Consider the following 24,578-nt stretch of genomic DNA (forward strand, 5'->3'; position numbering starts at 1 on the left):
TGATATTATATGTTGGATAGTGAGATGAGTTTCATGGAAACACCAGGTCAATAGAACCTGCTTTTTTTTTTTTCCATTTTTTATCTTTTTAAAAAGTATTTTTGGTACTTAGTAGCAGAGGCCAGTAAGTTAAAAAGGAGATATAAAGGGAAGAGAAAGGAAGGGAGGAGGGTACTTAATAGGTTGGTAATGTATATATGTAAGTACAATGATTGAGATGGGGAGGTAATATGATGGAGAATGGAATGTCAAAGGGAAGAGTGGGGGGCGGCAGGGAGGGTATTACCATGGGATTTTTTTTATAATCATGGAAAATGTTAATAAAAATTAAAGCAAAAAGAATAAATAAACACTTCTAAGCTTTACCTTAAAAAAATTTTTGGGGTGATAGAGAGATGGCTTAGTGGTTAAATGCTTGCCTGTGAAGTCTAAGGACCCTGGTTCGAGGCTCCATTTCTCAGGACCCACGTTAGCCAGATGTACAAGGGAGCACACATGTCTGGAGTTCATTTGCAGGGCCTGGAGGCCCTGGCGGGCCCATTCTGTCTCTGTATCTCTCTCTTTCTCTCTCTCTGTCACTCTCAAGTAAATAAATTAAAGTAAAGGAAAAAAATTAAAAAAAATATTTTTGGGGCTCAGTTAAGGCATGCAAAGCCTAATGACCCAGGTTTGATTTCCCAGTACACACATAAAGGCAGTTGCACAAAGTGGCACCTCCATCTGGAGTTCATTGGTAGCACCTGGAGTCCCTGGAATGCCCATTCTGTCTGTGTTTGCAAAGAAATAAAAATATTAAAAAGATATTTTATTTCATTTATTTTAAGGAGAAAGAGCAAGACAAACACACACACACACACACACACACACACAGAGAGAGAGAGAGAGAGAGAGAGAGAGAGAGAGAGAGAGAGAGAGAGAATGAGCTTTCCAAGACCTCCTGCCACTGCTAACAAACTCCAGACACACGTACCATTTTGTGTATCTGGCTTGCTGGCTTTATGTGGGTACTGAAGAATTGAACCCAGGGTGTCCGGCTGTGTAAACAAGTGTCTTTAACTGCTGAGACATCTCTCTAGCCTTAGAATCTCCTTTATAATCTAGTCAACAAGTCTTGTCATTGAGTTGATTTGAATGTGCCTGGGATTTTCCCTATTCCTTTCTTATGTAACTACTATTCAATCATGGTTTATACTTTTCTATAGCCTTATGGATGTGTTTGTCATTCTACGCAGTTTAGTGAGTTCCTTTGAGTATTGTTTAAAAAGTTATTTATTTAATTGACAATTCATGAAATTAACACCATGTAATTTTATTATGCTCCTCTCTCAATGCCTTTATTTATTACTATTTCCTTTGTCTTCTATTCATCAATGAATATATCCTACAGAGCCAGTTTTGTTATAAAATTTTTTCCTTTCTCTTTAAATTAAGATGGATAGCTTTTTTAAGTATGAAAGTCTGGATTGGCAGTTGTCTTTCAGAACACGTCTGATCTTGGAAGCTAAGTGGGGCCGGGTCTATTTAGTACTTGGATGGGAGAAAGAGAAAAAGATGGGGAGAGAAATAGACATACTAGGGCCTCTTGCCATTGCAAACAAAAACTAGACCCATGTGCCACTTTGTGTATCTGGCTTGACATAGGTATTGGGGAATCTAACCCAAGCTGTAAGGCTTTGCAAGCATGTGCCTTTAACCATTGTGACATCTCCCTGGCACTAGTTTTCCTTCTTTTTAAACAATATTTTATTTGCTTATTTGAAAGGGAGGAAGAGCAAGAAGGGGAGAGAGAAAGAATATGAGTATGGGCGCCAAGGCCTCTGGCCATTGCAAAGTCACTCCAGATTCATGCACCACTCTGTGCACCTGGCTTTATGTGGATATTGAGGAATCAAAGCCAAGCTGTTAGGTTTTGCAAGCAAGTGCCTTTAGCCACTAAGTCATCTCTTTAGCCCTAGATTTCATTTTATTTATTAATTTATTACAAGGTAGAGTCTCACTCAAACCGAGGATGACTTGGAATTCACTATGTAGTCTCAGGGTGGCCTCGAAATCATGGCAATCCTCCTACCTCTGCCTCCCGAGTGCTGGGATGAAAGGCGTGTGCCCCCACACTCAGCGCCTAGGTCCTTTTTTGAAGCTATTATAAGGTATAGTTTTCCTGAATTCTTTCTCAGTAAATTCACTGTTGGAATGTATGAATGATACGGATTTTGTATCTTGCTACTTTGCTAAAAGTGCTCTACAAGTTTACTGGTAAAACACACACACACACACACACACACACACACACACACACACACACACACTCCAGGATGTGTAAATTTCTTTCTGAAGGGAAGGGGTCTGAGGGTAGAAGAATAGGTTATTTATAATCATTCCCACTGGGAGGTAGGCAATGGTGTACCTCTAAACATTTTCCTACACCAATCCTGAGGGCGCATGCCTTTGATCCCAACTCAGGAGGTTGAGGGGGGGTTCGTGGCAGGATGGCTATGAGTTCGAAGGCAGCCTGGGACTATGGAGTGAGTTCTAGGTCAGCCTTTGGCTAGAGTGAGACCCTGCCTTGATAAAACCCCAAAACAAACTAAAGAGAACAAAACCACTTTTTCCTTATAAGTAGATCACACTGTGATTTTGCCATTTCCTTCTAGCCGAATGGGGAATGGGTCGGAACTGCACAAGTTCAGTGCCTTTCCGCCCCGCAGCACTTCACACTTAATAATGCCTCAGGGGCTTTAACCCTGTTTTTCCGGTTCCTGAAATTGCCTTAAGGCCTTAGGCCTTCCTGGAGGCCAGGCCACCGCGTGAGCAGGCAGCGAGGCGGCGCCCTTTTCCTCCCGCGCCGACGCGCCTCTCCTGATTGGCCAGCGGCGTGCAGGGGGCGGGCGGAAGCGGGCGTCTTCCCTTCAAAGGCGGCTGCGCGGCGTAGGCCGCGGTCATGTGGCCAGCCGGCCTCCACGCGCGGGCGACGCTCACGAGACCGGGCTCTCACGTGGGGCTCGGCCCGCCCAGGATAGAAGAGTCGCCCGGTGCTGCGGGGCGGGGTGGGGGAACCATGGGCTGCTGCTGCAGGCTGGTGTTTTGGCTGCTGCTGGTGACGGGGTTGGCGTGCTGGGCCGCGGCCCTGTGGCCCTGGCCCCAGTACATCCGCACGTCCCAGCGGCGCTGCACCCTGTACCCCAACATCTTCCAGTTCTGCTACCATGCCACGTCGGCCGCGCAGCCCGGCTCGCCGTCCTCGACGAGGCCTTCAAGCGCTACCGGAAGCTGCTCTTCGGTTCGGGCTCATGGCCCCGACCCAGCTGCCCAGGTGAGTCACCGCCTCGCTCCCCAAAGAGCCCTTGGCACAGGTCATTCCGATCTGCCGACACACCCCCCTTTCTGGCTTTAGCCCAACCGCATGGCTGCACACCCCGCTCCTCCGTCTGCTGCAGCTCTTCTGCCATCCTCCTGTCGTAGCCCTGGTCTCCAGCCTTTCACTGGGCTGACCTCGGGGGTCTAGGCCTATCTAGATTCCTTCCCTTGGCTGTAGTAACTTCTCATCCTTCCCCCCCCGCCCAAAATAAACCGTACTTGCGATATAGGTGCAGTTCAGTAAAGAAAGCAGAATGTCAGCTGTGGAAATTTCACTGTCCACTTAATTAGCACCGGTCTGTCCAGCCTGGGGGAGTTCACTTGTAAGAGACCTTCAACCCCGGGGCTCCGGGACTCGGACGCTAATCAGAATTTTAGGTTGAGGTGATCAAGGAAGCAGAGTTGGCAATGTTATTAAGTGATAAAGGGCCGAAGGGATGGTTTAGTGGTTCATGTGTTTGCCTGCAAAGCCAGAGGACCCACGTTCAATTCCCCAGGACCCACGTAAACCATCTGCACAGGGTGCTGCATGCATCTGGAGTTTTGTTTGCAGCGGCTGGAGGCCCTGGTGCGTGCGCGCGCCCCCCCCTCCCTCCCTCCCTCCCTCTCTCTCTCCCTCCCCCCCTCCCCCTCTCCCTCCCTCCCTCCCTTCCTCCCTCCCTCCCTTCCTCCCTCCAAATAAGTAAATAACAATATTTTTTAAAAACCAGGTGTGGTGGCGCACGCCTTTAATCCCAGCACTTGGGAGGCAGAGGTAGGAGGATCGCCCATAGTTCGAGGCCACCCTGAGACTACATAGTTAATTCCAGGTCAGCCTGAAATAGAGTGAGACCCTACCTCATAAAACCTAAATAAATTAAATAAATAAAATAATAATAAAAAATAAAAATAGCAGAAGAGCCTGTAGAGAGTGGCTAAAGGCGCTTGCTTGCAAAACCTGGCAGTCTGGGTTCAGTTTCCCAATTCCCACGTAAAAGCTAGATGCAGTATGGTCCATGCATCTGGAATTCGTTTGCAGTGGATGGAGGCCTTGGCACACCCAATACACACAAACAGTATCACTGTTTCTATGTGTATCTGCCTGTGTGTGTGTGTGTGTGTGAGAGAGAGAGAGAGAGAGAGAGAGAGAGAGAGAGAAAGGGGGGGAGGGGGAGGAATGGGGAGGTGGGGGGAGGGAGAGAGAGAAACTGGGCAAGGTATAGTGGCACACCTTTAATCTCAGTTGAAGTAGGATGATCACTGGGAGTTGAAGGCCAGTTGGGACTACAGAGTAAATTCTAGGTCGAAAACAAAGAAATAGAAAAGGGGCTGGGGGGCTGGGTAAGGAAAGGAAAAGCACTCTTAAACAGGTGTGGCTTGTTCCGCCTCAGGGCAGGATGGCAGTTAACTTCCTTTGGACTGACTACACCAGTGCATGCTTAGGGAATTAGCCCAGGTCGCTAGGAAACCACCCCTCCCTTCTCTAAATTAGAGTGTAATGTGAAACAAAGTTAAAAGTTAAAGAATTTTCCTTAGTAAAGAAAGTTGTAAAGTGGTTTTACAGGGACATAGGCATGAGAGGAGAGTTCTAAGACCCAAGGTTTTTAACCCTTAGTAAACACAGCCTAATTGCTATCCAAACCACCTTGGAGATGTCTCTGGAATGCCTCATTTACCCCTAGAAAGCGCAATTTATTGTCTTTAGCAAGAAGCCTTTGAGAAAACATTGTCTAGTTGGCCCACTTGGCCTCCAGTGCATTATTGTAAGTCTAAAGTCTTCTGTTTTTCTCAGAGGTGTTTGAAGTCCATAGCTTTTATTTTTCTTTTTTTCTTTTTTTTTGGGGGGGGGGCGAGAATTGGTTTGCCAGGGCCTCGGCCACTGCAATAGATCTCCAGAGAGGGTCTTACTCCAGCCCATCCTGACCTATAACCCGCACTGTGGTCTCAGGCTGATCTTGAGCTCACAATAATCCTCCTACCTCTGCCTGCAGAGTGCTGAGATTAAAGGTGTGTGCCACCATGTCTGGCTTCCTTCTCCTCTTCGTCGTCTTCTTTAAATATATTTTCTTTTGTTTATTTTAAGTATGTAAATTATATATTAAAATATATCTCATTTTATTTATTTATTTATTTAAGGGCCTGTAGCCACTGCAAATGAACTCCAGATACATGAACCACCTTGTGCGTCTGGCCTACATGGGTACTGGGGAATCAAAACTGGGTTCTTAGGCTTCTCAGGAAAGTGCCTTAAACTCTAAGCCATCTCTCTGGCCCTTTTTTGTTTTTTCACAGATCTGTTTTTTCTGTTAGTGTCTGAAGTACAATGTATTGAATATAAAGCACAAAACATATGCATACACACTATATATGATATATGTTCCTGTCTATAGTGCAGGCTGGTCTCATGTTACCCTCCTGCCTCAGAAGGGCTGGGTTGACAGATAACTCCCACTGTCCCACCATTCTCTGCTCCATTTGTGCTACCTCTTAATGTCTTTAAAAAAAAAATAAAGATTTTTTTTTTTTTATTTGAGAGAGAGAGAGAAAGAGGCAGAGAGAGAGAGAAAATGAGAATATGGGCACTCTAGGGCCTCCACCTACCACAAACAAACTCCAGACACATGCGCTACCATGTGTATCTGCCTTACCTGTGTCCAGGGGAGTCAAACCTGGGTCCTTTGGCTTGCTGGGAAGTGCCTTAGCTAAGCCATCACTCCCACCCCTTTTATTGTTATTATATTTATTTATTTGAGAGAGAGTTCCAAAGGCTTTATTTTTGTATCAACTAAGCCATAAATTCCTGGGGAAATCTTTCCAGCCACACAGGCTCCTTTCCACTGGTTTTCCTCTGCCACAGTTCTGCACATACATATAGCCTGCCTCAGAGGAACTCAAGCCCTTCTTTGTCTTCTTTCTTTTTCTGCTCATCATCTATCACATGTTTCAGGATGCTTTCCTGGTTATTGGAGTGCTTAAAATGCAGGAAGTACATTTATTTAGTTATCTATTTATGTATCTATCTATTTATTTGTGAGAAAGAGAGAGAGAGAGAGAGAGAGAGAGAAAGAAAGAAAGAAAATGGGTGCACCAGGGCCTCCACCGCTGCAAACAAACTCCAGACACATGCGCCACCTTGTTCATCTGGCTTACGTGGGTCCTGGGGATCGGACCTGGGTCCTTTGGCTTTGCAGTCTAGTGCCTTGAGCACTACGCCGTGTCTCGAGCCCCCTCCGCAGCCGTGACGTCACAATGCCACTGCTGAACCAGAGTGTCGTTAGGCAAATTTTAAACTTCACTCGGTCGGCGAGAGCCCAGCCGTGCGGAGGCAGCTACGGATTTCCTTTTCCTTGTTCACTGGGTCTCGGCCAGGCCGGATGGCGGAGGAGGTGGCCGTGGCCGTGGCCGTGTGCGTGCGGGTGAGGCCCGTCTGTAACAGGTAGGGGCGCCGGGCCTGGCCGCGGGTCCGTGCTGGGCTGGCGGTTGTCAGCACCTCCCCGCTCCGGTTCTGGTTGGCGGGGTGGGCGCTGCACACAGCGCCTTCCCTGTCTGTGGACCTGTGGACGGGAACAGAAAGGAAGCCAGCTGCGTCCCTCAGGTTTGAAAAGCCAGAAGAATGTGTTGAGTTTAATAAGCTCACAATAATTTGGGGGAAAAGGTGTCTACATAAGGCAAACATGGTGACTGGCAGGATGGTTGGAGAAGTCAGTCATTAGACCTATGGAGAGATGACAGTTTGGGAGGGGCAGAATGGGTGTCAGGAAAATCCTGACATTTTATGAATGGAAGAATAGGTTAGTTGGTTAGTTAATGGAAAGGGAGACCCTAATCAGATTGATTGGTCAATGTGATACTTGGCATGTTTGTATGAATTTAGGAGAAAGTGACATTGAAGAGAGAAGGGAGGTGATTCAAGTGTCTTGTGGCATATCAGGTATTTCAGAAATTTTAAGAAGGTTTTTGTGTTTGTTTCTTGGTGTTTCGAGGTAGGTCTCGCTCCAGCCCAGGCTGACCCAGAATTTACTATGTAGTCTCAGGGTGGTCTTGAACTCATGGCATTGACCAACCAACCGGCGCGGCGCGGGTCTGTGGAAGATTCGGCCGCACGCCACTCCCGAGCTCGTGGCACCGCAGCTGCAGCCTGGGGCGGGGAGTTGGGGGTGTCATCACTAAGGCCCGAGAATCCCATGCTCTCGCGCTGGGAGGGGATCGTGGGAACGCTGAAAGAGAAAGTGGGTGCTGTCCATCGCCCGGCGTTCCAGAGCTTTTTGTTTAGTGCAGAAAGGTTTTATCCACTTCCCGGCTTCCTCTTGTAGTGGGGTGGCCTCGAGGTGCCGGCTAGGGCTCTACACGCTAGGATGGCACCCTGAGACTCACGCTTTCGGTGTTTGCTTTCTCCCCGTGCCCAAGTTGAGGGTTTGCAGCCGGGAAGTGAGGTAGCTGCGGTTGTCGCGGCTGCTCCTGAGCAGGGGAGGCCGCTGCTTATGTAAGTTCTTTTTTTTTTTCTGCTCCATATAAGGCATCTCTGCGGAGCCCGAGGCTTGGAGCACCCCTAGGAAGGCGGACTGCTTTATCTTGGCACTTTAGTGGGGTGGGCTCTGCTTCCAGTCCCTTACCTATTTGCACAGATACTGGCGATGTCTGTCTTCCGGTTTGACTCATTTTGAACTTAGCAACTGCAACATCTCTATGGGAGAGAGGGGTGCTGATTTATGTGTGCTCTGCTTTCCAGTCTACAGAGGACTTTTTTTTTTTTTTTTTAAGTATTGGCTAAATACCAGCCCAAAATGAGAAGCAGCACACAGATATGTTCCCATGGTTATTGTAGGGACACTCCTCTCCCTAGCTCCCTGCACTTTTAACCCACAAGCCTCCGGAGTTACTTATTGACAGCTGGAGGAAGTGTCACCAATAAAGGTTCTGCCTGGGGCAGCCTGCCCTCAGTGACTGACAACAGGCCCAGGGTGTTGGAAGGCAGAGATGAAAGGATTAGAGATGGGGTAACCTTTGGACCCCGGTTCGAGGCTCGGTTCCCCAGGTCCCACGTTAGCCAGATGCACAAGGGGCGCACGCGTCTGGAGTTCGTTTGCAGAGGCTGGAAGCCCTGGCGCACCCATTCTCTCTCTCTCCCTCTGTCTTTCTCTCTGTGCCTGTCACTCTCAAATAAATAAATAAAAAATTTTTTAAAGAAATTTAAAAAAAAATAAAGAAATAATGTTAGCAGCCTTCACACACTGCTGATGAAAAAAACACCCTCTAATGTAGAGTTCAGTGTTTCAGATGGTCATCTCTAAGTTGAGATCTGACTGCATAGTTTTTATGTGGGGCTGTAGTATGCAACCCAGCCCTCTGCCCCTACCACACCAAGCAGGCTATATGTACAGGCACATGCGTTTTTTTCAAGACTCTTGGCTGCAGAATGGAATTTATGTAAGAGTTAAAACCCAAAGCAAACTTTGATGAGCCTGCATGTAGGGATAAGGACAACCTGGATTTCTCCAGTGCAGTGGTAAGGACAGGTGTGTGCTACATCACACAGGTGTACAAAGAAAAATCACCTAACCTCTCCCATGTTAACAGTTGGACATCTGTACTTCTGTTTTAACACATGAAGGGCTATGTACCCAACACAAAATGGCAAGGGTCCGGCATACCCCGATCAGAGTTATTCTGATCCGAACGTTTCGGTGTTCAAGGAAGTAAGAAAATAGTCTGGATTGTTCATGGAGTTTTTCATCAGTATGTCTGAAACCATTAAGTACAATGACGATGATCATAAAACACTGTTTCTGAAAACTCAATGAACAGTGCCTGGAAGGAGAGTTTTGTGACATTGCTATTGTGGTGGAAGATGTGAAGTTCAGAGCACACCGATGCGTTCTCGCTGCCTGCAGCACCTATTTTAAGAAGCTGTTCAAGAAACTTGAGGTCCACAGTTCTTCAGTAATAGAGAGAGATTTCCTTTGTTCCGATATATTCGAAGAAGTACTGAACTACATGTACACAGCCAAGATATCTGTGAAGAAGGAAGATGTTAACTTAATGATGTCCTCCAGTCAGATTCTCGGTATCCGGTTTATGGATAAACTCTGTTCTCCGAAGCGTGATGTGTCTAGTCCCGACGAAAACAACAGTCAGTCCAAGAGTAAATACTGCCTCAAAATAAACTGCCCCGTAGGAGATGCGGCTGATGCCCGAGACGATGACATGGAGGAAATCGGGGATCAGGATGACAGTCCTTCTGACGACAGTGTAGAAGGCACTCCCCTGAGTCTGGAGGACGGCAAGTCACCCACGACCACGCTCAGGGTTCAAAAAGCAATTTTGAAGGAGCTGGGGAGTGAGGAGGTTCGAAAAGTCAACTGCTACGGCCAGGAAGTAGAATCCATGGAGACCCCTGAGTCCAAAGATTTAGGGTTGCAGACCCCTCAAGCCTTAACGTTTCATGAAGGAATGAGTGAGGTAAAAGATGAACAGACGTCAGGCTGGACCACAGCCACCAGTGACATGAAGTTTTAGTATTTGCTTTACGACCATCCCCGGGAGCAGATTGCCTGCCAGGCGTGTGTAAGAACTTTTGTGACGAAGGCAGATTGAGGAAGCATGAGAAGCTACACATGGCAGACAGGCCGTTCGTCTGTGAAATGTGTATGAAAGGCTTCACCACCCAGGCCCACCTGAAGGAGCACCTGAAGATCCACACAGGGTATAAGCCCTGCAGTTGTGAGGTGTGCGGGAAGTCCTTCATCTGCACCCCAGATGCAGAAGCACCACCGAGTCCACAGTAAGGAGAGACCATTCGTGTGTCATATGTGTGTCAAAGCCTTCAAACAGAAGTCCCATCTCAAGGACCACAAACAGAGACACCGAGGGGAAAAGCCTTTCGTGTGTGGCTCCTGCACCAAGGTGTTTGCCAAGGCCTCGGATCTTAAGAGGCACGAGAACAATATGCACAGTGAGAGGAAACCGGTCACCCCCAGTGCCATCCAGAGCGAGACAGAACAGTTGCAGGCCACGGCCATGGGCGCAGAGGCCGAGCAGCAGTTGGAGACCATCGCCTGTAGTTAGAGGAGATGGGACAAAGGAACCCTTCACCTGGGAGGAGGACACAGGGACTGCATTGGTCATCATCAGTGAACACCAGTGACTGCTTTTTGGAAACTTAACGAAATGTTGCACTGGCTGGACTTAAGGCCATGCTTGGGTTAGGTTTTTTTTTTTTTTTTTTTTTTTTTTAAAGAAAACTTTTCAAGGCAATTATGTCCTGAGGTTCTGATCAGTTTCACTGTCTTGTGCTGTCTAGCATTAATGTTGCCAGTTAGCTCCCCTGACGCTCCTTTTCCTTTTTAAAAAATTTTATGGTTTTAATTTGAGAATTCCCTCTGTCCAGTTTAAAGTGAGAGACTTCTATTCAATTTTCAATTCCTCTACACTTGCCAGGCTGACAAGTGCACTTCACAGAGTAATAACTGAGTAAATTGATTTTCTAACCATCCCAGTATATGTGACTTGATGGTCAAAACCGCAGTTTTAATTATTTAATAATAAAAGTACTTGATAATTGTTGTAGAAAATGTTGGCGTATAGTGATCAAGTCCACTGTACAAGTACAAAGCCAAGTTCTGGAAATGCAGAATGGTAGTTTATATTTTATTAATTCTTTTTGTATCACTGTTTTCCACTCTTTCTGTGGACAAATAACAGCTGCTTTACCAAGATGTTTTCTCATCCATTTTGATTGCCCCATGCCCTCCCACTCAAAAAAGCTGCACCACAGGGTGAGCCCACCCACCAGAATGTTGGTGGTGATGGGTGAAGGCTTTAGGTTCCTCTTTTATGGAATGTTACTTCCTGCACCAGTGGGCATTTGTGGCATGGGCCAGTAGTGATAAGAGTAGGGAAAGCTGTCAGAAACTGTTTTTAAAGGTGCAGAACTCCTAGGATTTCTTGAATCAAAATGACTCTTAATTGATTTCAAAATTGGTTTTGTATTTAAGATCAAAATTAGGAGACAAAACAGAAGCACTTGTTCAGATCCATTTGTGTGCTTGACAGAAGAGCATCAGGTCTGGGCTCTGCAGCACAGCACTCCATACGGGGGATGCAGTGTGCTTAAGTAAATTTAAAATAAAGTTTTACGTGTGTTAAAAAAATGCTTTATTGGCCTGGAGGGATGGCTTAGTGGTTAAGGTTAAGGCTAAGGCCTGCAAAGCCAAAAGGACCCAGGTTCAATTCCCCAGGACCCACATAAGCCATATGCCCAAAGTGGCGCATGTGTCTGGAGTTTGTTTGTGATGGCTGGAGGCCCCTGTGCGCTCATTGTCTCTCTGTCTATCTGCTCTTTCCCTCTCTCAAATAAATAAATAAAATTTTAAACGTTTTATTTATTTATTTATTTGCAAGCAGAAAGAGAGAGTGTGACACAAAGAGAAAGAGTGGGGGGAGCACGTGTGCCAGGGCCTCCACCCTTTGCAAATGAACGTCAGATGCATGTGCCACTGTGCATCTGGCTTTACGTGGGTACTGGGAAATTAAACCTTGGTCGTTAGGCTTTGTAGGCAAGCAATTTAGCCACTAAGTCACCTTTCTATACATAGTCATAATTCTTTTTATGTTTATTTATTTATTTGAGGGAGAGAGAGAGAGGGAGAGAATGGGCGCCCACTACAAACGAACTCCAGATGCATGCCACCTTGTGCATCTAGCTTACATGGGTCCTGGGGAATGGAGCCCTGAACCCAGGATCCTTAGGCTAAAAGGACAAGTACTTAACTGCTAAGCCATCTCTCCAACCCATAATTTTTAAAAAATATTTTTAATTTATTTATTTGATAGAGAAAGAGGCTAAAAGACAGACAGAGAGAGAGAGGGAGGGAGGGAGGGAGAGAGAATGAGAATGAGAATAGGCATGCCAGGGCCTTTAAATGTTGCAAACAAACTCCAGACACATGCGCCACCTTGTTCATCTGGCTTACGTGGGTCCTGGGGATCGGACCTGGGTCCTTTGTCTTTGCAGTCTAGTGCCTTGAGCACTACGCCATGTCTCGAGCCCCCTCCGCAGCCGTGACGTCACAATGCCACTGCTGAACCAGAGTGTCGTTAGGCAAATTTTAAACTTCACTCGGTCGGCGAGAGCCCAGCCGTGCGGAGGCAGCTACGGATTTCCTTTTCCTTGTTCACTGGGTCTCGGCCAGGCCGGATGGCGGAGGAGGTGGCCGTGGCCGTGGCCGTGTGCGTGCGGGTGAGGCCCGTCTGTAACAGGTAGGGGCGCCGGGCCTGGCCGCGGGTCCGTGCTGGGCTGGCGGTTGTCAGCACCTCCCCGCTCCGGTTCTGGTTGGCGGGGTGGGCGCTGCACACAGCGCCTTCCCTGTCTGTGGACCTGTGGACGGGAACAGAAAGGAAGCCAGCTGCGTCCCTCAGGTTTGAAAAGCCAGAAGAATGTGTTGAGTTTAATAAGCTCACAATATAATTTGGGGGAAAAGGTGTCGACATAAGGCAAACATGGTGACTGGCAGGATGGTTGGAGAAGTCAGTCATTAGACCTATGGAGAGATGACAGTTTGGGAGGGGCAGAATGGGTGTCAGGAAAATCCTGACATTTTATGAATAGAAGAATAGGTTAGTTGGTTAGTTAATGGAAAGTAGACCCTAATCAGATTGATTGGTCAATGTGATACTTGGCATGTTTGTATGAATTTAGGAGAAAGTGACATTGAAGAGAGAAGGGAGGTGATTCAAGTGTCTTGTGGCATATCAGGTATTTCAGAAATTTTAAGAAGGTTTTTGTGTTTGTTTCTTGGTGTTTCGAGGTAGGTCTCGCTCCAGCCCAGGCTGACCCAGAATTTACTATGTAGTCTCAGGGTGGTCTTGAACTCATGGAAATCTTCCTACTTCTGCCTGTGACTGCTGGGATTAAAGGCTTACGCCCCTACACCAGCTCCAGAAGGCTTTTAAGGGTTTAAAGCAAGAAGAACATAATCAGCATTGCATTTTGTATCTGTTACTTACAATTTGTCTTGGAGTGAAGCACTTCATTCAGAAACTCCATTGAGAAAGAGGTCACTAAATCTCACTTTAGCAGTGAAGCCTCCTGAAGGACATAATCAGAGTTTCAGTGTGTATCTGTTCCTTCCAGTGCAGGTACTTGGATGGGAGTGAAGCACTTCATCTAGGAACTCCAATGAAAATAGTCACTAAACCCTACTTCAGCACTCAAGCCTTCCAAAGCAGACTTTACATCATTCTCTCATGTATTTTCCCATCTGTTCAGTTGTCCTTCATCACATGAAATATTTTCACTTAGCTTTACTGTCACGTGATTTCTGTGATCAATTATATTGTCCTAAAGTACAAGGTTTTTTATTATTATATTTTAGGGAAGGACTGGAAGAAGCTACTCGTGTTTATTGGAAAACTGACTATAATGCTATTTATCAGATTGATGGGAGTAAATCCTTCAGTTTTGGTAAGCTTACAACAGCATCAAAATTAGCTTTTAAAAGTCCTAGTAGCCTCTAATCCCTGTAGTGAGGCAGGAACATCAGGAGTTCAAGGTCAACCTGGGCTACAAAAAGCAGGATTGGTACCCAGACAGCCCTGAACCCCATATACAATCACTGCACTCTACTGCTTGTTGAAAATGATAGAGTTGTCAGGCATGGTGGCTCTCGCCTTTAATCCCAGCACTTGGGAGGCAGAGGTAGGAGGATTACCGAGAGTTCGAGGCTACCCTCAGATTACATAGTTAATTCCAGGCCTGCCTGGACCAGAATGAGATCCTACCTCGTAAAACAAAACAAACAAACAGAGTTGACTAGTTTTTGTTTATGAGAACCAACACATTTAACCTTTGAGAAGGATATTTTCAGAAAAGAAAAAACTTGATAAAAATACTGTCTTAAATATGGCACCATTTAAGATCCTGACAATGTTTTATCTTTGGGAAATTACTCATTCAGTGAAAACACAGTTGATTTGTTTAACTTGTATCTTTTTAGATCGTGTCTTTCATAGTAATGAAACGACTAAAAATGTGTATGACGAAATCACAGTACCGATCATCGATTCTGCCATACAGGGCTACAATGGTTTGTATTCACCTTGTGCTGCAGAAGCATTTTAAGTCTTTGGGTCCATCCCGCAGCATTGTTAGTCTTACTCACTACAGGATTATTTCAAACATTTGTTTGTATGCTTTGAGCTCATTTGTTTGTTTGTTACAGGTACTGTATTTGCCTATGGGCAGACTGCATCAGGAAAAACACATACCATGATGGGTTCAGAAAATTGTTTAGGAATCATCCCGAGAGCTATACACGACATTTTTCAAAAAATTAGGAAGGTAATAATTTCACTGACTTCTTACAAAGATAGGTAAACTAATAATAACTGGATAGAAATTAGTGTCTTCCTCTTGTAATTATGATTAAAACAGGCTTGAAACTTCCTCTTGATTTCTGTGCGAAAAGAAGAAAGGGATTGCACTGATTCACTTTTATTACACATACTTTATAAAGCTTAAACTTGTTTCATTCTTCCCATGGAGTCATGCAACAGGAATATGCTCAACAAAAAAGTCAACTCAGTTAACTGCTAAAGAATTCTTGACCAAATGGTTAGTTCAGCATTACCACCAGTGATGACTAAGGAACAGTAACAGTGTAGGTAAAAATAGAAAGAAGTCAGAAGGCCAGACTCCCCAAGCTCATTAGTTAAGGCCTAGTTTTAAATGAGCATTTTATTTAAGGTAAAGTATTAGAATTTTATTTTGAGCCTACTCAGTTGGATTGAGTTCTCTGTTCTTAATGATAGCATACTTTTATTATTTCTGCAATAGCCCTTTTGTATTTTGAGTGTTGTTATTAACATATAACCATGGGTTTTGCTTGTTTTATAAAAATAACTTCTTTTCCTCTTTAATATTAGAAAACAGGGCTTGGAGGGATAGCTTAGCGGTTAAGGCATTTGCCTGCAAAGTCAAAGGACTCATGTTCGATTCCCCAGGACCCATGTAAGCCAGATGCACAAGGGGGCCCATGCATCTGGAGTTCGTTTGCAGTGGTTGGAGGCCCTGGCACGCCCATTCTTTCTCTCTTTCTCCGTCAAATAACTAAAAATAAAAAAATTAAAAACTATTAGAAAACAGACATCAAGATTATGTTGTATAATTGGGTGCTCTCTAATGTGTTAAAACTATTTTTTTGTCTTAGCTTCCTGAGAGAGAGTTTCTCTTACGGGTATCTTACATGGAAATATATAATGAAACCATTACAGGTTTACTTTGTAACACTCAGAAAGTGAAACCACTGATAATTCGGGAAGACATCAATGTGAGTAATAGAATTAAGGTGACTCCAACACATGTGATTATCCACGTTGTTTGGAATGATTTAAAATTTTTCCAATTTCTGTTTTTTTTCTTTCTTTTTCATATTCTAAGTCTTTGTGGAGATCCATCTTTGAATCAGTGTGTGTAGTTTCAATGTATTAGCAGCTGGAATATTTTGGTTTATGTGCTGACAATAGAAAAATTGAATCAGGGCTGGAGGGATGGCTTAGCAGTTGAGGCGTCTGCCTGCAAAGCTGAAGGACCCTGGTTTGATTGCCCAGGTCCTATGTAAGCTAGATGCACATGGTGGCACATGCATCTGGAGTTTGTTTGCAGTGGCTGGAGGGCCTGGCACACCCATTCCCTGTCTGTCTGTCTCAAATAAATAAATGAAATATATTTTTAAAAAAGAAAACTTGAATCAGGATAGAATCTGGTGTACTGTAACATATGCAGTTTTGTGAATTTTATGGATACATTACTATTTTCTACAAAATAATGCTTCCTTTTTATTTATTTGAAGGAGAAAGAGAATCGGCATGCCAGGTTCTCTAGCCATTGTAAATGAACTCCAGATGCATGAGCACCTTGTGCATCTGGTTTTATGTAGGTAATGGGCAATCAAACTCCTTAGGCTTTGCAGAACCACTGAGATATCTCTCTAGCCCCTGCTTCCATTTTTTAACACTCACAGATGAATTCTACAATAAGTTGCAACTTCTTTTTGAAAAGCAAACTGACTGTTTCTCTCATCTTTCCATGATTAAACCATTTTTAGAGGAATGTATATGTTGCTGATCTCACAGAGGAAGTGGTTTATACATCAGAAATGGCTCTGCAATGGCTCTCCAAGGGAGAAAGTAAGACCATTAAGCTAAAATACAATACAATTTGACTACACTTTATATCAATAGACTGGGAAAAAGAGTGATGGGGTTTTTTTTTGAGTTTAATATATATGCAGCAGAAATATAATTCATTTTTACAGAAAACAGACATTGTGGAATAGCCAAAATGAATCAAAGAAACAGTCATTCACATGCCATTTTCAGAATGGTAGGTAATTCCTCCTTCTATATCTGATCTTTCTAAATAAGAATTAACTCATTTTTGACAAGTTCCCTTTTCTGTTTAGATTTTAGAAAGTAGAGAAAAAGGTGAATCTTCAAATTGTGATGGCTCTGTTAAAGTGTCACATTTGGTGAGTATTAATATACCATAATAAATTTCATACAGGCTGAAAGAAGATAGTTCAGTTGCTGGATGTTTGCTTTAATAAGAATTGTTAGCTAAATAAATGGGGGGAAAAGACTAGTAAGTTGGCAGCTTAAATGGCCTTATCAATAGCCTCAAATTACTAGCCAAAATGTTTCAGTGAGAATTTAGGAGCCTGGGGAAATGGCTCTTGATAAAGTGCTTCCCATACAGGGTGAGGACCAGAGTTCAGGTGCTCAGCACCCATTTATATTATACCAGATGGGATTGTGGCTGAGTTGTAATCCCAGCATGCAGGAGGCAGAGATAAAGAAGTCTCTGGGGCAAGTTGGCTACACTAGGCAGCTTTGGGTTCAAGTAGGAGGCTGTACCTCAGTAAATAAAGTGGAGAAGAATTGAGGAAAATAACCAATATCAACCTATGGCCCCCTGTGTATATGCATCCACACACACAATTTAATTTCAGTAGAAAATGCTTTGGTATGACAGACTTCTGTCTCCTAATTTACCTGTGAAGGTTACAGGTGTTGAGTTTCTTTTTTTATTCCCATCTACTAATGTGATTATGTAATCTTAAAAAAAATCTTTAAAAATATTTATGAGGGGGGGGGAGGGAGGAAGGGGGGAGGAGAATGGGTGAGTCAGGGCCTTCTACCACTGAATACAAACTCCAGGTACACACATCATTTTGTGCATTTAGTTGGCTTTGCATGGATACTGGGGGTGGGGCTGCACCCCAAGCTGTCAAGCTTTGCTAGTAAACATCTTCAACTACTGAGCCGTCTCTCCAGCCCTGTAATGTTCTTTTCTATACATATCTGATAGTTTTAATAATCTTAGAATTGGGAGTTTTTGTTTGTTTTACTTCAGCTAATAATAATTTAGATTTGTGCAATCAAGAAAAAAACTAGATAGAATGCTTAAGACACATTCTTTAAGGTTTTTCTTGGAAACAGTGAGAAAGTTTATATTATAAATGGTGAGAATTTGGGGGGGGGGTTGTTGTTTTGCTCTCTAGGGATCAACTTTAGAGCCTTGGGCATGCTAGGCAAGTGCTCTAACCCTCAGCTACACACATACACACGCACAATTATGATTAGCATTATACACTATAAATCCTTTCAACTGAAGAGTAGCAGTATCCCATTCATGTTTATTAATACCAAAAAAATGGATAAAACCTTTCCTGCTTTATTTCTAACTCTGACTTGTAGTAGTCTACCGTAATTTTGACATTTCTCTTAATTTAGTTTTAATATTCTTAACATATTTGGTTCTCTCCCTTATTCCTCTGACATATCATCTGTGCTTCTTAGATTCTGTCTGGGCCAAACCGGAAGTAAAAGTCTTCTGGGGACGAAGTCTTCCCCACAGAGTGAGCTTTAGCTAGTGTCCTAGCCCCAGGAAGATGGCAAGATCCAGGCTCTCTTAGCTCTGCTCATTCACCCTGCCTATCTTTTCTCCTACTCTCTTATCAAAGTCTTTGGCCTTTCTTGCTCTCATGATTCTGTCAACATTTCTGTGTCATTGACTGCCCAATCCTTATTTGGTCTAATATGTCTAATATGTCTGACTTCTAATTCATATCATCAGAAAGACTACTACAGTTTGGTATCCATTATCTGAAACTTAAGGGTATCTAGAACTAAATGAATTTCTTCCCACCCTAGTCACTGTTCTTATTTCCCATTAAAAGCAACATTCTGGCCAAGTGTGGTGGCGCACATCTTTAATCCCAGCACTCAGGAGGCTGAGAGGTAGGAGGATCACTGTGAGTTCAAGGCCACCCTGAGACTACATAGTGAATTCCAGGTCAGCATAACCTAAAGTGAGACCCTACCTTGAAAAATCAAAAAAGAAAAACAAAACCAAAGAAACATTCTGCACATAAGCAGGAAACCTTTAGTCAAGTTTAACTCATCTTTTTCTGCCTTTCCTTTTGTCTGTGGGTCACATGTCTCAATTATTTCATCTTGGTACATTCCTGTGGGTGCTACACTATTTAAGTGATCATGTCTCTTGAATCTGACCTTCGTGATTCAGTTTTCCTTACTTCAGTCCATCAGGCAGACTTCTGAGGCAACTAAATACTGCTTTGTTAGGTTCCAAATCTTAGGAAAGATTTGGCCACTTTTAATCACTCTCAGTTTACTTCCTTCCATTACTTTCTCTCTCAAAGCATCTCTGCTTATGACTTCTTGCTCCCTCTGTAATAGCTTCTTTCACTCATGATGCCTTCGTTGCTGCTTTTCTTGTGTTTGCATATCTGAATTGTCTGTGGTGGATACTTTGTAAGATAGATAGTTTAGAGGAGGGAGTATATAATTACTCACAAGTTCCTTGAGAATCTCCACAGAGAAATAAAGCTCTAACTCATGTAAGGCATTCAGAATATATATTGAGTCTTTCTCACATCAAGAGTAGAGGGCTAGGCTTTGAGATGAAAAGAAAGACAAGAGCCCTCTCTTAAGAGAGGTGGGTTCCGCCGCTGCCGGCCTAGGCCGTGCTGCCTCCAGCTGCCTGTGTCCTCTGCTGTGTGCTTCTACTGGCTTTCCTGCTGCCACTCTCGCTCCTCCATTAAGGGCCACAACTGATCCTTGAGAAAGCTGAATAACACTGTGGTATTCTCAGGCATAAATCTTTCATTGTCTTAATGTCCTAAGCTATGTTTTTTAAATGTTCCTTCAGTATTTTGTATTTTAGGACTTCAATTTCCCTGCCTAAAAATTCATTGTCATCTGTGTTACAGAATTTGGTGGATCTTGCAGGCAGTGAAAGAGCTACTCAAACAGGAGGCAAAGGTAAAAAGAACTACTAGGGGTCTTCCTATTCTTTTATGAGTTCAAAGTGCTGCTTGACACATTTAGAAGCTGATAAAAGTAACAACAATTTGTATGGTAAGTCCTCAAATAAGGTGGCACACACCTTTAATCCCAGCACTCGGGAGGTGGGGGGGGGGGTGTAGGAGGATGGCCATGAGTTTGAGGCCACCCTAAGACTACATAGTGAATTCCAGGTCAGGTTTGCATTACTGGTAGAAATCACCTGACCAAAAGCAGGTTGTGGGAAAAAGATTTGTTGTGGTTTACATGCTGTAGGGGAAGCTCTATGATGGCAGGGGGAATAACGGCATGAGCAGAGGGTGGATATCACCCCCTGGCCAACATAAGGTGGACAACAGCAATAGGAGAGTGTGCCAAATGCTGGCCAGGGGAAACTGTCTGTAACACCCATAAGCCTACCACCAACAATACACTTCCTCCAGGAAGCATTAATTCCCAAATCTCCATCGGCTGGTAATGTAGCATTCAGAACACCTAAGTTTATGGGGGACACCTGAATCAAACCACCACACTTAGTGTTTAAGGCATTTTCCTGCAAAGCAAAAGGACCTAGGTTCGATTATCCAGGACCCATGTAAGCAGATGCACAAGGGGATGCGTCCGTCTGGAGTTTGTTTGCAATGGCTAGAGGCCCTGGCACAACCATTCTCTGTCTCTGTCTCTCAAATAAATAAGTAAAAATAAATTTAAAAAAAAAGAATCTTAAAGTCCTTCAAATTTGTGATAGTTATTTGAAAGAAATTAGATTACATCATCGTCACATACCAAGGAATACATTTTGAACAGCTTGAAGAATTTGTCTTACAAAGAGCCATGAAAATTATTAGAAGTCAGTTTGCATACCTACTACACTAAGTGCAGAAACTGAAAAGAAAGACTAATAGCTGTAAAACCCAAAGGAAGGTTTAGAACGGTTCAGGATGTGCAATGCTTGCATTCACGCTAAGCACTAAGGAAAGCTTCTGCCTCCAGGAAGATGTGATGCAGAAGTTCCTCTGCTGCCTCCCCAGAGCCACTGGTCATGCACCAAACCAGTCTATCAGGCATCTGAACATGAAATAATAAGGTTTTAAAAAATATTTCTTTATTTGCAAACAGAGAGATAGAATGTGAGGGCTTGCTAGGGCTTTCTGCCACTGCAAACAAACTCCAGATACATGTGCCACTTTGCGTATCTACCTTACATGGATACTGGGGAATCAAACACAGACTGCAAGCTTTAAAAGCAAGTGCCTTTAACCACTGAGCCATCTCAGGCCACCAAGAAACATTTCTAGTTAAGTAGAAACTCATCATTAACTGGTGTAACTGAAACATATTTGTTCAAAATGTTTGGCATAGTATTTTTTTATAGGATAAGTAGGTTGGAAAACTACATGTCTTTCTTTGCAGCCTTAGGTAATTCTGATAAATCCATATGGTAGTGCTCTGTGATAACAAAATAAATAAAAATCCTTACTGATGTGGAAATTTTTCTGAGATATATTGTCCAGGGAAAAAGCAAAGTACAAAATAAAGTATGCAGTCTATATGAAAAAAAGAAAGGAAAAATGAATATGTATGGATTTGCATTTAAAAAAAAAAATCTCTGGGGCTGGAGAGATGGCTTCGTAGTTAAGCACTTGCCTGTGAAGCCTCAGGAACTGGGTTCGAGGCTCAATTACCCAGAACCCATGTAAGCCAGATGCACAAGGGGGCACATGCATCTGGAGTTCATTTGCAAGTGGCTGGAGGCCCTGGTGTGCCTATTCATTCATATTCTCTCCCTCCCTCCCTCCCTTCCCCCCCTCTCTCTATCTCTCTCTCTTGCTCTGAAATAAATACATAAATGAAAATAAACAAACTTTTTAAAAACATCTCTGGAAGAGTGAGAAAAGAAATGATAGTGGTTTGTTTGTGGAGAACAAAAGCTGTTTAAATGGGAGATGAAGTAGGAGGGAGCTTTCTCACAGGGTACATGTTTTCTTTCTTTAACTTCTTGAATCATGTAAGCATATTAAGTGAAAAAATTAAAAATTTGTGCTTGCAGTTAAGGCACTGGCATCCCCGTAGAAAGTGATGAAGATAGCAGTGAAATGACAATGACTTAGAGAATGAAAACTGTATGCACACTAATTAATGGAAGTCCTAGGAGCCATAAGAGAGACTTTCCTGCTGGTGGTACCCATGGAAATGAAGTCACCCACCACATTAAAATAAAAGTCTGAGATGGGGAGTTTCAGATAATCAAATGTAAATCCTTTATCAGATTTTAACTTGTGTAGTACTTGAAGTGAAACACAATGAAAACTTTAACAGAAATTGTCTCTTAATGCATTTACAAGCTAAACATATAGGAAATCACAAATAAATCCCTTTTAAGTTTAAAAAAAATTAAAAATTCATGCTTGCAGTTAAGGCAGTTGCCTTTAAAGCCGAAGGACCCAGGTTCGATTCCCCAGAACCCACATAAGCCAGATGCACATGGTGGTGTATGTGTCTGGAGTTCCTTTGCAGTGGCTAGAGACCCTGGCGTGCCCATTCTCTCTCTGTGCCCCACCCCAATGAATAAGTCAATAAAAATAAATTAAAAATTGAGCTGAGGATATGGCTCAAGGATCCACATAAAACTGGAAACAGTGGCATGCATCTGTAGTCCCAGTACTCCTTACCCCAACATTGGGAGGTAGAGACAGATGAATCCCTGGACTCTCATGGGCTAGCTGGCCAGGTGTACACTGAGCAAACAATGCCTCAAACAAGGTAGAAGGTAAGGATGGACGCCAGAAGCTGGCCTCTGACCTCCACACTCATAACGCGGCATGCGTGCATCCACACACACATAGGCACATCATACACATACACTAAAACAAATAACTAAAATAAAATTGACTAATTTTGTTGGGAGTCCATGATTGTGTTTATTTAAGATTTATTTAAAAATCAGATTTGAACTGAGGTTATAGAGGAGCTCTTTTAGGACATGGTTTTTTCTCCTCTTTGTCACAGGTGATGATATTTCTGATTGATATAGTAGGTGGGCAGAATACCAAAAGAACGCTTCTCAGTTTTACTAATTGTGGACTTCTGTCCAACTCAGAGCATAAACTAGCATCTGACCTTTCATGTCTGATTTCTCCCATAACTTCCCTATAAGTCAGTTCATCATTTAGTACAGGGGTTAATTTTTATATTTGTGTAATAAATTCAGGTGTGCGACTCAAGGAAGGCTGCAATATAAATCGAAGTTTATTTATTTTGGGACAAGTGATCAAGAAACTTCGTGATGGGCAAATTGGGTAAGTTTGTCCCATTGTGCACTTATTGCTTGTGTTTTATACTCAATAGAAAAATGCAGAGCCAGGTGTGGTGACACACACCTTTAATCCCAGCACTAGGGAGGCTGAACTAGGAGGATCTGTGAATTCATTGTCAGCCTGGGGCTACCTAGTGAGCTCCAACCTGGGCTAGAATTAGAACCTACCTCAAAAAAAAGCAATACTTAAGTAATAATCACATATATTGATTTCATCTACATATTCAAAAGCTTTGGGGCTTCTGTCAGAATAGGTTCTTATTCGTATGACTGTAACCTATTGAGTTGACCTGCTACTTTAAGTAGTTTTGATTAGTATTTTGATCTGTCTTATATAACCTGTAAAAGCATTTTTAATGATTACTAATTTAAGTGTTTTAAAAAAATCTTACTATATGCATTTTATCAATCTTTTTCTTCCCAAACTTGTTTCTGGTGAAGTGGTTTCATAAATTATCGAGATAGCAAATTAACACGAATTCTTCAGAATTCCTTTGGAGGAAATGCAAAAACACGTATTATTTGCACAATTACTCCAATTTCTTTCGATGAAACCCTTTCTACTCTCCAGGTGAGCTTGATTTTTATCTAACCTTAATATAAGAAAAGCAGTCAGATTAGGTACTGTTTTCTTTCTGGACATAATTCCTGTTGTAATAATCTCTTAAATAACATCTTCCTGGGCTTTACTAATTTGTATCCCTTCTCCATGATTTTTTGATCGATCCAACGTAAATCACTTGGTATTTTGTTTAAATAATTCATTTTTTGTACTTAAAATAGGAGCATAGGAAATGTTATAGGACTAATATAGTTCCATAAATAAAAACTAACTTATGTATATATGTAGATATTACTGTTGAATTTCTGCTATCTAACTATTGCCTGCCTTGATCTGAGCTTCAAACTTACACATTTTATTTTAAAAGAGGTAAAGCGGGGCATGGTGGTGCATACGTTTAATTCCAGCGCTTGGGAGGCAGAGGTAGGAGGATCAGCATGAGTTTTAAAACTTTAAAAAATAAAACAGAGGAAATAAAGGGGAAGAAATGAAAAGATTAACAGAATTGTTTTCTCAATGATAGATTCAGTGGTCGTCTTATCTACCCACTTAAGGTTACTTCGAGGATTCATACTCAAGAACCATGGTATTAAGTAGCTGCCAAAGGGGCTGGGGCCATACCTCAATGGTAGAGTGCTTGCATAACATGCACAGGCACTTGGTTTGATCCCCTCCCCAGGCAAAAAGAAAAAGAATGCTTTAAAGCTGGGCATGGTGGCACATGCCATTAATCCCAGCATTTGGGAGGGTGAATCCCTTGAGATCAGCCTGTCATTCTGGTCTTGGAAGGCAGAGGCAGGAAAACTGCCAAGTTCTAGTCCAGCCTGGTCTACATAGGAAATTTCAGTCCAGTCTAGGCTACAAATAAAAAAAAAGAAGGAGGGATAAAACATTATTTAGCAATGAGTCATACTACTGCCAAAATTCATAAAATAGATAAAAGATTTGTCTTCCACCATTTTTGCCATGAATTGCTAGTTAAGTAGCCAATAAGTAGAATGGAGT

The 24,578-nt window shown here is 43.1% G+C and overlaps 2 pseudogenes; both read left to right on the forward strand.

The window, feature by feature from the left end:
• Positions 1-9,051: 9,051 nt before the first annotated feature.
• On the forward strand, positions 9,052-10,398 carry LOC123457240 (annotated as a pseudogene).
• Positions 10,399-12,529: 2,131 nt separating this feature from the next.
• The window catches only part of LOC123457237, a 45,488-nt pseudogene continuing 33,439 nt past the window's right edge, over positions 12,530-24,578 (forward strand).

The sequence above is a fragment of the Jaculus jaculus genome, unplaced genomic scaffold, assembly GCF_020740685.1.
Source record: "Jaculus jaculus isolate mJacJac1 unplaced genomic scaffold, mJacJac1.mat.Y.cur mat_scaffold_103_1_207660_arrow_ctg1, whole genome shotgun sequence".
Lineage (NCBI taxonomy): Eukaryota > Metazoa > Chordata > Mammalia > Rodentia > Dipodidae > Jaculus > Jaculus jaculus.